The sequence below is a fragment of the Peromyscus eremicus genome, chromosome 14 (assembly GCF_949786415.1).
Source record: "Peromyscus eremicus chromosome 14, PerEre_H2_v1, whole genome shotgun sequence".
Taxonomy (NCBI): domain Eukaryota; kingdom Metazoa; phylum Chordata; class Mammalia; order Rodentia; family Cricetidae; genus Peromyscus; species Peromyscus eremicus.
The window spans coordinates 11,464,929-11,478,471 of NC_081430.1; the positions used below are offsets into that span (position 1 = coordinate 11,464,929).

The window sequence follows — 13,543 nt, forward strand, 5'->3', positions numbered from 1 at the left end:
AAAGCATAGAAGGCATTCATTCTTCTGGCAATGGATGCAGATCTTCAGAATCATTCGTTTGAAATTCCATTTGTTTATTTTGACTATTATTTTACCACAGTGTGTGTGTGTGTGTGTGTGTGTGTGTGTGTAACTTTTGAGATCATTTGAAGGTAATCTTAATGCTATTAAATTCACAAATATGCTAATTTTTATTACCAAATCCTGATTATCTAAAACACACATTGCAAACACAAATATCTATTCTCTCCACATGTTAGTGCCCATTCATAATGGTTTTGGAAATGGGGAGAATAGACTCCCCTTAAATTGCAGGTCAGCAGGTATTTCCTTACAGATAACTTTAGCAAAATTCACACAAAATAGAAATTAACAATGATCTTCTTTACTTGTTAACTCACAAGGAATTACCTTCAAAATTATATTTTGTTAAAGTTTCTGTGCTAAAATATAGAAAAACTGAACTCTGCCAATAGTGAAATGTTAAAATTTCCTTAAGTTTTTATTCCTGGTACCACTACCACAATTTACAGGGCAGTATACCTGTAATGAGAAGAAAAAGAAAAGGTTACAACAGACAAGAGGCCTCAGGAATGTCCATCTAATTGACACTAGAGTGCGTGAACCGATAGCTGCACTTTTTGCAAACTGTGCATGTCTGTGACAGTCCTGAGGGGGAGGGCTTCCTGTTTGAGCTGCAGTGACGTTTCTGACTGTGGATCATTGTTCCTTCTGTGTCAGATTTTTACAGTTCCTCTAATGCATTTGGGCCGACTGTCTCAGGGTAACAGGAACTTCCCTGAGAACTCCTCCTCCTCCTGCCAGGAACTGTAGCCCTTTTCTGCTTTTTGAAAACCTTCTGTTGCCACATCTACCATTTCTACCACCAGATCCACAGCCACCACCACAGGGACTGCCTGAACATCTTCCACCTATACTGGCCCTCTTCATGGGCCCATAATTTGGTTGCTGTTGTCCACTATAATTTCCAAAATTATTATAGTTCCCACCACCACCATACTTACCTCCACCAAAATTTCCTCCTCCATTGTAACTACCATATCCTACTCCTCCACCACCATATCTACCATCTTGGTTTCCACATCCCTGTCCACCACCATCACAGCCTCCTCTGCTACTGTAACCAGGACCACCACCATAGTTACCACTGTCCCCTCCAAATCCATTATATCCACCATCACCACCTCCATACCTACCTCTGCTGCCACCACCTCCTCCGCCATAGCCTTCTCTTCCACCAGAATTCCCACCATGACCAAAATTATCTTCACCACCTCCAAAGTTTCCTCCATGACTCATAAAGTTGCCAGGTCCACCTCCACGACCTCTCTGTGATCTAACAGGCTGCATCTCTTGTTTAGAAAGGGTTCTTCTAACTTCACAGTTATGCCCATTGATAGTGTGGTATTCCTGAAAAGCAATGTTATTGCCTGTGTCATGATCATCAACAGTTACAAAAGCAAATCCTCTCTTTTTTTTTCTGTTCTGCCTATCATAACTTCTATCTTGCTATACTTTTTGAAGTAGTCTCTCAGATTATATTCTTCTGTATTTTCTTTAATACTGCCAACAAAAATTTTCTTTACTGTTAAATGGGCACCATACCTTACAGGATCCTCTCTAGAAATGGCTGTCTTTGATTCCACCAATCAACCTTGTGTGGCCCAGCATACATTGCTGCATCCACCTCTTTAACACAAGGGTAGGTCACAAAACCAAAGCCCCTGGCACGTTTTGCTTGGTGCTCTCTTATTACCACACAGTCTTCAGGTATGCCCCATTTCGCAAAATGTTCTCTTAAGCTATCATCTGCGGTTTTGAAGCTCAGTTCACCAATAAACAGCTTCCTCAACTGATCTGGTTTGGATCATGCCCTTCTCTTTGTGATGGCAGTGACAGCTGACGTCAGGCTAGGAGCAGCCGGGTGGTGGGGTGGGTCTGCCTCCGCTTTAAGACCAGCACCACGGTGTATGTTAGGTCATAATTGTATCATCTTTTATATTAGCAAACTTGTAACTTTTAACATCTCCATCTCACTTGGTGATAAAGATTTGGAGCAAGACAGAGCCAATTTTTCTAAAAGTCTCTAGTGGGGACAGATCATTAAGTTATCTGATGGCAATGAAATCATTTGTGAGAAACAATGATGAAATGACGAGACTCCCAGCTAAGGTCCAGGCCTCTTAGGAACCTGTAGGTGACAAGTGCCAGCTGAACCTCTCTCAGCTGAGTTCCCTATACCTAATATGAGCAGTAATAATAATAGTAATTCAAATAGTAATCCAAAGGAGAGAAGCAAATCTCTTGGAGAGAAACAACTTGGGTAATGAATTTCAGGATCATGTCAAAATGATTTATATAGTCTTTTGTGCTTTCATGATTGATAATAAAATATGTTAATCTCAAAGGATATAGTATTAAAGAATCTACCACTCACATAAAGAAGAGTATTTCTTGGAACTCTTTAAGACTTGTTATTGATGACCTCCCCTTATATATGACAGGCAACTAAAGACCAGCAGATAAGAACGTCATTAAATGTCTGCCCCATCCTCCTAGATTTCCCACTGTGCCCTGTCTGACTCCCCCCCCCACCCCCGTCTCACTGGGAAAACGTGTTTCTCCTCCCATCAGAATCTGTACTCTCAACCCTTCACTTCTTTTCAGTTTGCTACATCATTAATCCTCATTTGTTCTAGAATCATCCCACCCAGCTCTCCCTTCAGCATCTAAATAAGCTCAAATAGCCCCATCTTAAGCAACACCAAACAGAAAAAACCCTTTCCCTTTGTTCTTATATCAACTTATAGCGCTCTGTCCTTCTGCTTCCTCCATAGACAAGCTTCTTGATGGACGTCGGTTCCCTTCGGTTTATTCACCTGGTCCCCAGCAGTTGTTCCGGCATGCACTCTGATCTAGACGGACCTGAAGATCCTCCAGCTTTGTCTGGATTTCCACATCATCACCGTTTTTATCCCTTCTGTTAACTGGAGTAACGTAAGTGTAAAACACTGTTCATGACTCCTTTAGTCCAAAGGCACTTGTGTCCTTGAACTTGCCCCACAGCCTGCCCTCCAGGTATTCTTACTCTCTTGGGTTCACATTCCTAGCTCTTTTCATGGAAAGCTCTTTCTCTAGCAAGCAGCCGTGGTCCTTTGTGTCACAGTTCTCACCCCTGGTGATCTGTATCCTACGTCTGTAACCCTACCTCCACACTTTTCTAACGCAAAACCCAGCTTAGGTGGCCTGTAAGCATAACCATCATCTTTCTCCCCGCTGGGACTCCTTCTTTTGGTTTTACCCCCTTCTCTTGGCCATGATCATACACCTCCGAGTTGTCTTAGAGTTCTCAAGCTTCATGAATGCTAATAAAGTACAGTTATAGTCTGAATTTCACTCCCCCACTCCTTTACCACCTTCTCTGTGTACTAGTTCTCACACCCACGTTGGGGCGGTATTGAGTCCTGTAGGATGGTATGTTGAGGTCCTAGCCCTGCATACTTGTGAGTGTGTGTCTATTGGAAGTAGGCTCTTTGCAGGTCAAATGGGCCACACTGCATTAGGGTCAGCCATAGGCTAGTGGCTGGGATCTTTAGAAGAAGAGAGGAACTTATTAGAAACACACAGAGAAGAGTGGATGATGCTGGAGGCAGGACTTTGCAGGATTGTTGCTGCAAGACAAGGAACTCCAGCAACTGCCCAAAAGCCAGAGGAAGCAAGGGCAGATTCTCCCTAGGGTCTTCACTAGAAGCGCTCCACAGGAATTGGGAGAGACTAGATCCTGTTGTCATAAGCTACACCGCTTGGAATCCTCACTCTGTGCTAGCTTCAGGAAATGATTCACCTCTCACCTATATTACTGGATTACTGTGCTAGCCCATATCTTCCCTTCTGTCGCAAGTTCTACCACAAGCTGCACAAGTGCTTTTCCCAAAAGGAAAGTGTTATCCCATGATAACTTCTGTTTCTAACTTTCCAAAGCCTCCATTTCATCATCTGTAGCTGTATGACTATTTCATAGGGCCATTAAGAGGATTAAATGAGAGTAACATGTGATAGTGTAATAGCATGTTAAACGAGTAGGGCATTTTCAGTCTTAGCTCAGGTTGATGTCAGAAAGGCCAACAAGAATTCTAGAGTACCACATGCCACTGCATACAGAAGCAATGTTGTGCATCAGCCCTCCCCAACAGAATGTTCTGCAATGGTGGAAATACACCTGTTACTCAGTGTGGCAACTCTAGGCACACATGCTTATTGAACACTTGAAATGTTAGTAGAACTCGGGTGTAGTTAGAAGTTTTCCTGTGTCCCACCCAGTCCACAGCTGCTCAGACCCAAGTAAACACACAGAGGCTTACATTAATTAAAACTGCTTGGCCTTTAGCTCAGGCTCACTACTGGCTAGTTCTTACACTTAAACGCAGCCCATTTTTGTTCATCTATATGTTGCCATATTTCCATGACTTTACCTGTGTGCCATTACATGCTGCTTCCTGGATGGTCTGCCTGACTCAGCCTTTCTCTTCCCAGAATTCTCTTTGTCTGTTTATCCCACCTATACTTCCTGCCTGGCTACTGGCCAATCAGCGTTTTATTAAACCAGTGTACAAAAGCATTATCCCACAGCACTCGGGTACTACATTTGTGTTTCATTTGTGTTTGTGTTTAGGTTATTGAGCAAGTATCTTGCTATATAGCCCATGCTGACCTCATACTTTAAAAGAAAAGATTTCTTGTATTTTTAATTATGTGTATACATGTGTGGATCTGTGTGTGGGTTTGTGCAGGTGATGGCAGGGGCCAGAAGAGGCCATCAGGTCCACTGGAGGTGAAGTTACAGATGGTAATGAGTCCCCTGGCATGGGTGCTGAGAACTGACCTCTCCATCTCTTCAGCCTGATGAACTCATCTGTTCCACTATCCTGCCTTTGCCTCTGCTCCTGTCTCTTCATTGCTGGTATTGCAGGTATGACCACTGTTTAGGTCTCAAACCCAGGACTAAGGTAAACTGAGGTGCCTATTTAACATATCAAAATGGGCCTGGCCAACAGGTTCCTCCAGCATCCACCAGTCCCTACCTGTTACAGGGCGTGGCTGGCATACTCATCCTCTACCCTGAACTCTCTAGCCCAGGAGCTAGAACACCCTTCTACTGCGGCTCTTCCCTAGATAATCCAGACATTTTGGCTACTGGCTATGGGCCCTTTTTTTACCCTTTCCCCTCCTGACCTCTTGTTCTCCTGGTCTCCTAGCTCTCCCATCTCCCCTCCCCGTTCTCCTCACATGGCCCAGCTCAGGGTCATGTCCACTCTGGACTCTCCCAGATGTCCCTGCCTCTGGCTATGCTCTCTGTCACATCTACAGTAAACCTCCTCCTCCACCATACCTAGGAGCAGTCATGGCCTCCTTTTTTATTTTTTCCATTCAACCACCACACCTGGCAAAAACTACATTTTTAACTTAATTTAAATGTAAATACACATATTGTTAGTTGCCACCATATTGAGCAATACATTTCTGAGACAGGGGCCGGGAACCTTTTTCTATAAAAAGCCAGGCGATTAGTATTTAGGCGTGCAGGCCATACCATCTCTGTTGCAACTAGCCGCTGTAGCTTCAAAGGAGCCACAGTAATACATAAATGAATGAGCGTTTCTTTATTCAGGACCATTTCATTTACCCAAACAGGTGGTGGGCCAGATTTGCCCTGAGGCCCAGAGTTTAACATTCCCCTTTTCAGAATATTCATGTGAGTAAGTCAAGCTGAGAAAAATGGAAGACTAGTTTTGTCAGCGCTGACCAGAGGATAAAGAAGACGTGGTGAAACAGGAAGGGCATAGGGAGGGCTTTGGGTCTGCCAGGCAGTGCTGATGTGTTTGTAGGAGAGTTTACCGCCAACAGACTGGGGTAGAGTACTTCCCACTGCAGGCAGAATAAGAAGAGCTCAAGGGATTTCAAAGAGCTTGGCAACTGTTCTCTGGAATCCAGAGAATGTGAGAATGACTCAGGATGACTCATGTGTGAGTTTAAAGATAAGAGGTTGTGTCTTGATCTGCCAGGAGAGGCAGTAGGGAGATCCATGCTGTGCTTCCATTTCTAGCGGTTAAAGGTCTTTGATCACAGTGGACTCAAATTAGTACCGAAGACAGATCGCCTGGCTCATCCTAACTCCGCCAGGAAGACCGTTAACTCCTGGCTCATCCTAACTCCTCCAGGAAGACCGTTAAATGTGCAGTAGACCCCAGCAAAAACCTGAGGCTGTAACCTTTCCTAAGGGGAGAAGTGAGCAACTGATGGGAAGGCACTATGTATGACAGGAGAAAGGTCACCTTCCAGCCTTTAGTGTGGGATCTTAGAGGACTACACACCGACATGTGGCCAGCTCTGGACTCCTGCTGTGTGGGAGGAATCCTAGCTTCACACCCTGACTGCATCAGTCAAGTAAGACTCACTTCAGCTAACTCCTTTATACCCTTGGAAGGGTTCAACATGGTACTAGTGACTGAGAAAGAAGTGGCTGAGAGAACCCTCCCCTCTCCCTCTATAGGTTGTTTCAATTAGGAAGTGGAGAAGGGCTTCTACATCTAGAGTTTTAGGATTTCATGACAAACAGAAGTTTTATCATTTAGAGTGACCAAGGAAGCTGTAAACCTGCTGAAACATTCACTTAGGGCAGAAGCATGTTTTCATCAGATCAGGGTGACAGAGGAGGCCTGGGAGCCTCAGAGATCTCTTTTGCTATGCGAGTAGACCATCTACACATGAAGATTTCTTGGCAAATGCTCAAAAACTGTTACTACTCCGCTCCTTCCTAATGGATCTGTCACGGGCCCTTCCTAAGCTCTCTGTGTAGTGTCCAAAGTCCTGGGGGTTACATGTTATCCATGTGAGATCTGAGCCTGAATTCTTTATTTCCATCTGTCTAGAGTCCTGGGGTCCTGACCCCAGTCTCCAAGAAGCCTCAACTGCTGTTCTTTCCTTCAGGACCTTGACTCTGTGTATCAGGCTGCACTGACACTCGCTGCCTACCTCTCTCTCTTGCTTATTGCTCAGGACTCATCCGAATTCTTCCTCAAAGCCTTCCAGATAATCTGTCCTCTCCCTGTGGCTGGATTACTCGACTCTCCACTCCCCAAGAGCCTTGCACAAGCTTCCATGAGCATTTGTCACAGGTGTGTAATCATTGTGTACACAAGCATGATGCCAGTCAGTCAGGTGCCTAAAGTCAGGCTCATGTCTTATTTGTCATGGTAGCTGTCTCAGTAGACAGTCTCTAAGTGGTTGATGAATAAATGAAAACCATTTGGACCTTCGCTTTCACAAGCAGAAAAGGAATGGATATGTGGGAGACCTGCTACTCCCGTTATCAGTATTTCATAACCATGATGTATCTATTGATGTTTGCACTGCTGTGCAATCCTAGAGGAAAAGGGAAACCCCTAAATATTAGAAGTATACGATTGTTAGAGGTCAGATTTTTTTTTGTAATAACCAAGGTAGAATATTGCCTCAAACCATTTTTCTATTTTGTTATGAAATACTTTCAATCTGCAGAAAATATATAGACTAAAACAACAAATATCACATACTGACTATCCAGCTTTTTCAGACCCTAGTATCAGATATTTTTATAAGGAATAAAACAAAGAGTTTGTAATGTAATGATCTGTATTCCCCTCTCTGGTACACTACCCTCCAAAGGCCACCACCATGCTGAATTTTTCACTGGTCACATCCTTGAATATTTTCTACTCTTTGCAACATATGAATATATCTGTAAATAAGTCATAGCATTATTTTCTGTTTGAAATTTTTAAAGAAATGATATTACCTTGTAGCTATAACTTGGTCATTTGCTCAGTCCCTTCTCTTCGATATTTATCTGATATATGGTATCATAATACATGCAGTGTCTTCACTTAAGTACTGAGAAGCATTCCATTGAAGAAAATACCAAGTTTACCTACTTTCTTCTTGACCAACCTTGGATTTCCTTTCCATTCACAATGGTGCAATAAGCATTCGTTTTTCCAGTTTCTTTTTACATAGGTGACTACGGTGAAAGATTTTATCAGCTGTATTTATTTCTTATGTTGATAAATCTTTTTAAAAATATATGCATATCTGTCATTCCTGCCCTGCTCCCAAGCGGCAGCTGAGAGCAGGCACCCATTCACTAACTTCTGGGTACATCCGAGGACCAGCACCACAACCTCCTCTGCCCGCCCCAGAACTACCAGATGAAGCACCGTTTCTGTCATGGCCTCTCCTGACCCCAGCTCTCTTACGTAGCTGAGGGTGAGAATGGGAAGATCTGGCCAAACCGGAAGTACCCCACGGACATATCACCTCTCTGGCTGTGAAGCATTCCCACCCACGCCTTGGCCTGGTTCAGAAGCTGATGGACCAGGCTTCTCGAGCCATGACAGAGATCTTCCAGACCAACTACGTCTCCCTGCATGTCGGGAAGAATAACTGGGCTGCCCTGCATCTCTATTCCCACATCCTCAACTTCAGATCAGTGAAGTGGAGCCTAGATACTATGCAGATGGTGAAGATGCATAGGCAATGAAATGGTACCTCATGCTGATGCTAAGGCAGCCCCAGGGCCTGCTCCTCATGCCTCCTGTTGGCATGTTTATTTCCAGGTGCTTCCCCCTGGCCTCCCGGCAGCAGCTGAGAGAGCACCAGGAGTAGAAGGAGAAGGGAAGGCTGACTGTGCTGGCAGCCATGGAGAACAAGGTAGAGGGCAACATGCTTCCAAGCTCAGGAGAGGCCTGTTGTGAGGAGAAGGGCCTGGCAGCTGAGGATAGTGGTGGGACAGCAAGGACTTCAGTGAGGTCAGTGAGAGACAGGTGTCAAAGACAGCTCAGTGGCCTTTGACTCTGCCTACCCCACCTGGCCCCAGCCTAATATGAGTACTTTGTTTGCTTGTATTTAGAGAACCACAAGAGAGAAATTCCCTCAGAAGCCAGAGAGGGTGTTGGATCTCTTGGAACTAAATTTCCATATGGTTGTGAGCCACCATGTGGGTGCTGGGAACCAAACCCAGATCCTCTGCAAAAGCAGCAAGTGTTCTAACCCCTGAGACATCTCTTCAGCCCCATGACTGCTAAATGTTAGTAGCCGCATCTTCAAATTTATTACAGATAATAACATTTCTGTGCAACAGAAAGCATTGATTTCAGTCTCACACATAGAATTTCAGTGTTCCAATTGCTTCACACTCTAGCTGCACTTATTACCTCATTATCTGGGTTCTGCCATAGTTACAGGTAGGGGGTTATATTAGTCAAGGTTCTCTAAAAGAATAGAACTGATTAGATTTATTATAAGACGGGAAGCTCATGTCAGTTACAAACTTCAATTCTGCAACTAGTCACATGGCCTTAGCTGGTTCTTTGTTTGTTGTTTGTTTTTGAGACAAGGTCTCATTGTGTAGCCCTGGCTGTCCTGGAACACCCCGTGTAGACCAGGCAGATTTTGAATTTACGGAGATCCATCTGCTTCTACCTCTGAAGCACTGAAGACATACTTCACAATAAAGGTATTTATAACTACCTTTCTCCGTTACCCATTTTGTATTTAAAAAATTCTTCCAGCTTCAGCAAGCACCCTATCAGGTCTTGGGTACCAATTTCTGTTCTGGTTTGTTCTCTGCTGTTCTGATAAAACAACAACCAAGACAAAATTGGGGAGTAAGGGGCTTATTAGGCTTACAAGCTACAGTCCATCATCAAAGGAAGTCAAAGTCAAACTCAAGAAACCTGCAAGGCAAGGACAGAAGCCAAGATCAGAGAGCAGTGGTTCCCAACCTTCCTAGTGCTGCGACATTTTAATACAGTTCCTCCTGCTGTGGAGACCCCAACCATGAAATTATTTTCGTTGCTACTTCATAGCTGTAATTTGCTACTGTTATGCATTACAATATAAATGTCTGTCTTTTCTGATGTTGTTCTAAGGTGACCCTGGTGAAAGGGTTGTTCGACACCCCAAAGAGGTCGTGATTCACAGGTTGAGAACCACTGCCATGCTAGCTTGCTTCCTCTGCTCATGTTCAGACAAATTTCTTATATAACCCAGGACCCCCTGCCCAGTGGTTTAACACACACTATGAGTTGGGCCCTCCCACACCAATCATCAATCAAGACAATGCCCACAGGCCAGTCTCCTAGGGACAGTTCCCACTTGAGGTTCCCTCCTCCCCGGTCTGTCAAGTTGACAACCAAGGACACCATCACAGGAGTGAGATCTTGCCTTGCTTTCCACCCCCGCCCCCAGCCTGCTTACTGAAGTCGAGAGTCTTTTGACCTTTTTGTTTATTTCTTAGTTTGCTTCCACTTGAGTGGAATCCCTGTCCAAATCTATTTCATTTTGTCACAAGCTTTATGATAATTGGTAGAATAAATCCAACTTCGTAATCTTGAAATTTGCTGACTTGCAAATTTTGAAGATCTTTTTTTCTTCTGTTTCAATTTTTACATATTTTTTGAAGTGACTGAAACCTAGTGACTTAATTATCTTTGCAAGAAAATCAGTGTGGGACTGGATCACTTGGCTCTTTCTCTTTGCATTCCCAGTTCAAATGCTTGTACCTCTTAGTAGCTGGCATTCTCTTAGGTCTTCATTTGGGCTCAGCAAACGCAAGCACAATCTTCTTTGTACTTTTAGACTTTCTGAGGAAAAGAGTCTTATTCTGCCCACCGTAGACTGGCGATGCTGTTTTCCCTGGGCATACAGAGCACCACGGCCCTTGTTGCCCTCTATCGCTGTGTGGACTTGGTGCCTACCACGTTTCTTGCAGGAAGTCCACTGAATTTAAGGACGGTTCGCTGTGTTTGCAGAAGCACTTTCAGTACAGAAAACTCAATCCTTATTACTTCTAAAAGGGAAAGAGGATGGTAAAGAAGTACGTAGCTGTCTTTCTGAGGCTTTGGATTCACTCTTAAATAGTCAGTAGAAATACTCAAGGCCCAAGACAGTTTTCTCCTACTCCAGCTCTATTGTTAAGTATGTTTTTGTCATAAATTGCTTGACCTACTTTTTTGTTTTAACATTTGTCTACTGATGGCTTTCATCTTCTCTACTGTTCCTTCCATTTGTGCCTCAGACTTAGACAATCTCTGGACACTTGGTACAAAGCTCAAGTAGAAACTGTTACCACAGTGGCTTCATCTGGCTGAATACAATAGCAAAACCAGAGAGTGAGTGGCTCTACCAGTTCAGTTTTTGTGGGTACAGGCCTCAGTGTGAGATGCCCAAGATATCCAGGTTCCAGGGGGAAGGTTTCATCTGAGGCCTCTTCTCTCAGCTTGTAAGTACCCAGCTGCTCACTGTGGTGTGGTCATATCGTCTGTGAGTTGAGGGGGTTGAACTCTCTGCTTTTTTCACATAAGGACAGCAGTTGCCTTCCAGAAGGCATCCCTCCCAGTGGAGATTATGTTTGGACATCTGGCGTATCCGGGGTGGGGAACTAGGAACTACAAACATTCAGTCTACAGCACTCTACCTCTTAATGAGAAAGCAGTAAGGAATCTGTAGCCAGGTTTTCAGACTGCCAGTTACCTGGCGTGCCATGGTGTTAATGGTCTTCCCATGTGGGGAATGGCAGGGTACTGACTGCAAAGAACCTACAAAAGCCCTATCCTTTTACAATACCAGGCTCAGGGTTGAGGTCCAGGATCATGAGGGCATTGCTCCACTATATTTTATTGGGGACCAACAGTCAAATCCAGGAGAGACCTTCACTGTTTTGCATAGAAATCTTCTCTAAGACCTGAGTGTTGCTCAGTAAGTAGCATGATTAGCAGGCCAATGCAAATCTCCAGCCCCAGAGAAGACTCTAGGGAGTGTCTGCAGGAAAGGGGATAGAAAAGGAAGAAATCTCTCTCTCTAGTCCAGGGGGTTCATTGGGGCTCATTAGGGCTCATCGGGGCTCATCTCTATTTTCTATACTCTGACGGGTTGCCTTTCTATGGAAACTAGCAAGGGGCCTCTTCCCTCCAGCTTCCCGTAATATTTATTTCAACTTCTTTCAATACTTTACTTCATGCCCCTCAAAGTCTCTGATACTTGTACCAGCGCCTGGCCCTAAAATCAGTGCAACATATTTATTCTGCATCTAATAGATATTATAAAGTTACTCTCTTGTCAGGTTCCAATCAGTGTGTCAGTTAGCAGGGCATGGTAGAGGGAGCCTTTCTTTCCAGCACTCAGGAGGCAGAGGCAAGCAGATTTCAGGGAGTTCAAGATCTACAACTAGTCTAGTGTACAGGTGAGTTTCTGGTCACCAGGGCTATATAATGAGACACTGTCTCAACTTCCTACACACACACACACACACACACACACACACACACACACACACACACTCAGAAGCATAAACTCACCACCATCAATTATACTCATGGATTCTCTGGGTAAGGAATTCAGATAGGGCACTCATGGTAACATAGCTGATCTCTTTTTCCTGATATTGGGACTTTAGCTAAAAAGCTTTGAACGGGGTCTGGAGTGATGGCTCAGCAGTTAAGATCACTAAATCTCCTCCAGAGAACCTTGGCTCAATTCCTGGTAGGCACATGGCAACTCACAGACATCTGTAACTCCAATTCCAAGGGATCTGATTCCTTTCTCTGGCTCTTGGGGCACCAAACACGGAAGTGGTACACAGACATACTTGCAGGTCAAACATCCATACACATAAAATAAAAATTAAGGTAAGAAGCTTTGGTCATTGGAGCTGAGAATATGACTCAAAAACTAAATCACCTGGATGCTTCATCAGTCATAACTGGTGCATTTGTGGGCTGTTTGGGAGCTGGTCTTGACTGGGAGTATCTGCAGGCAAACTTATGTGGGTCTTTCCAGCATGGAGACCTCTACAGGGCAGAGCTTCTGCGTGGTAGTTCCAGCCTCCAAGAACAAACATCCCAGCAAGCAAGTTGTGTGGTCTCTGATGTCCTAGTGTCAGAGGCCATTTTATGTCACTTCTGCTGAGCTCTAGTGTTAAAGCTTTCAAATCCTGCCCACGTTTGAGGAAAAAGTTAGAGTTCAACTCTCAGTGAGAACAGTATCAAAGAGTTGAGGCCCACACAATTTCTCATTATCAAGTTTGCCATATTGAGCAGTGTAAGCCTTCCGAACTTTCTTTACTTAAATTGCACATATCTGGATCACAGTGTTTATTTAAAGTCTATTCGACTGTAATGAGTGGAGCAAGACACTGGTTTGGAATTTCAAGTGTCATCCTGTGGCTGGGGAAACAGATCACATACCTTTAAGAAGCTGCTGAAATTACGTCTTGGCTCAACATTAACCTCAATAAAAGTGATATATTACTTGGGGAACAATTGTACTTAACCTTATGAAGTAAGATCAATGCAATTAAAATGATGATTCTCTTGAGGCTGCCATATGACTTGTGTTCTCTCATGTGAGGTTCTTGAGCAAAGCAAAACTCTCAGAGCACTGTCTATAATTTGGACCAGATAAATTTGATTGCCAAAATCCACTTTTT

General features: G+C 44.0%; 2 pseudogenes; one reads left to right on the plus strand and one right to left on the minus strand.

The window, feature by feature from the left end:
* Nucleotides 1-527: 527 nt before the first annotated feature.
* LOC131924562 (heterogeneous nuclear ribonucleoprotein A3-like) lies at nucleotides 528-3,339 on the minus strand (annotated as a pseudogene).
* Nucleotides 3,340-6,396: 3,057 nt separating this feature from the next.
* Nucleotides 6,397-8,965, plus strand: LOC131924564 (N-alpha-acetyltransferase 10-like; annotated as a pseudogene).
* The last annotated feature ends 4,578 nt before the right edge of the window (nucleotides 8,966-13,543 follow it).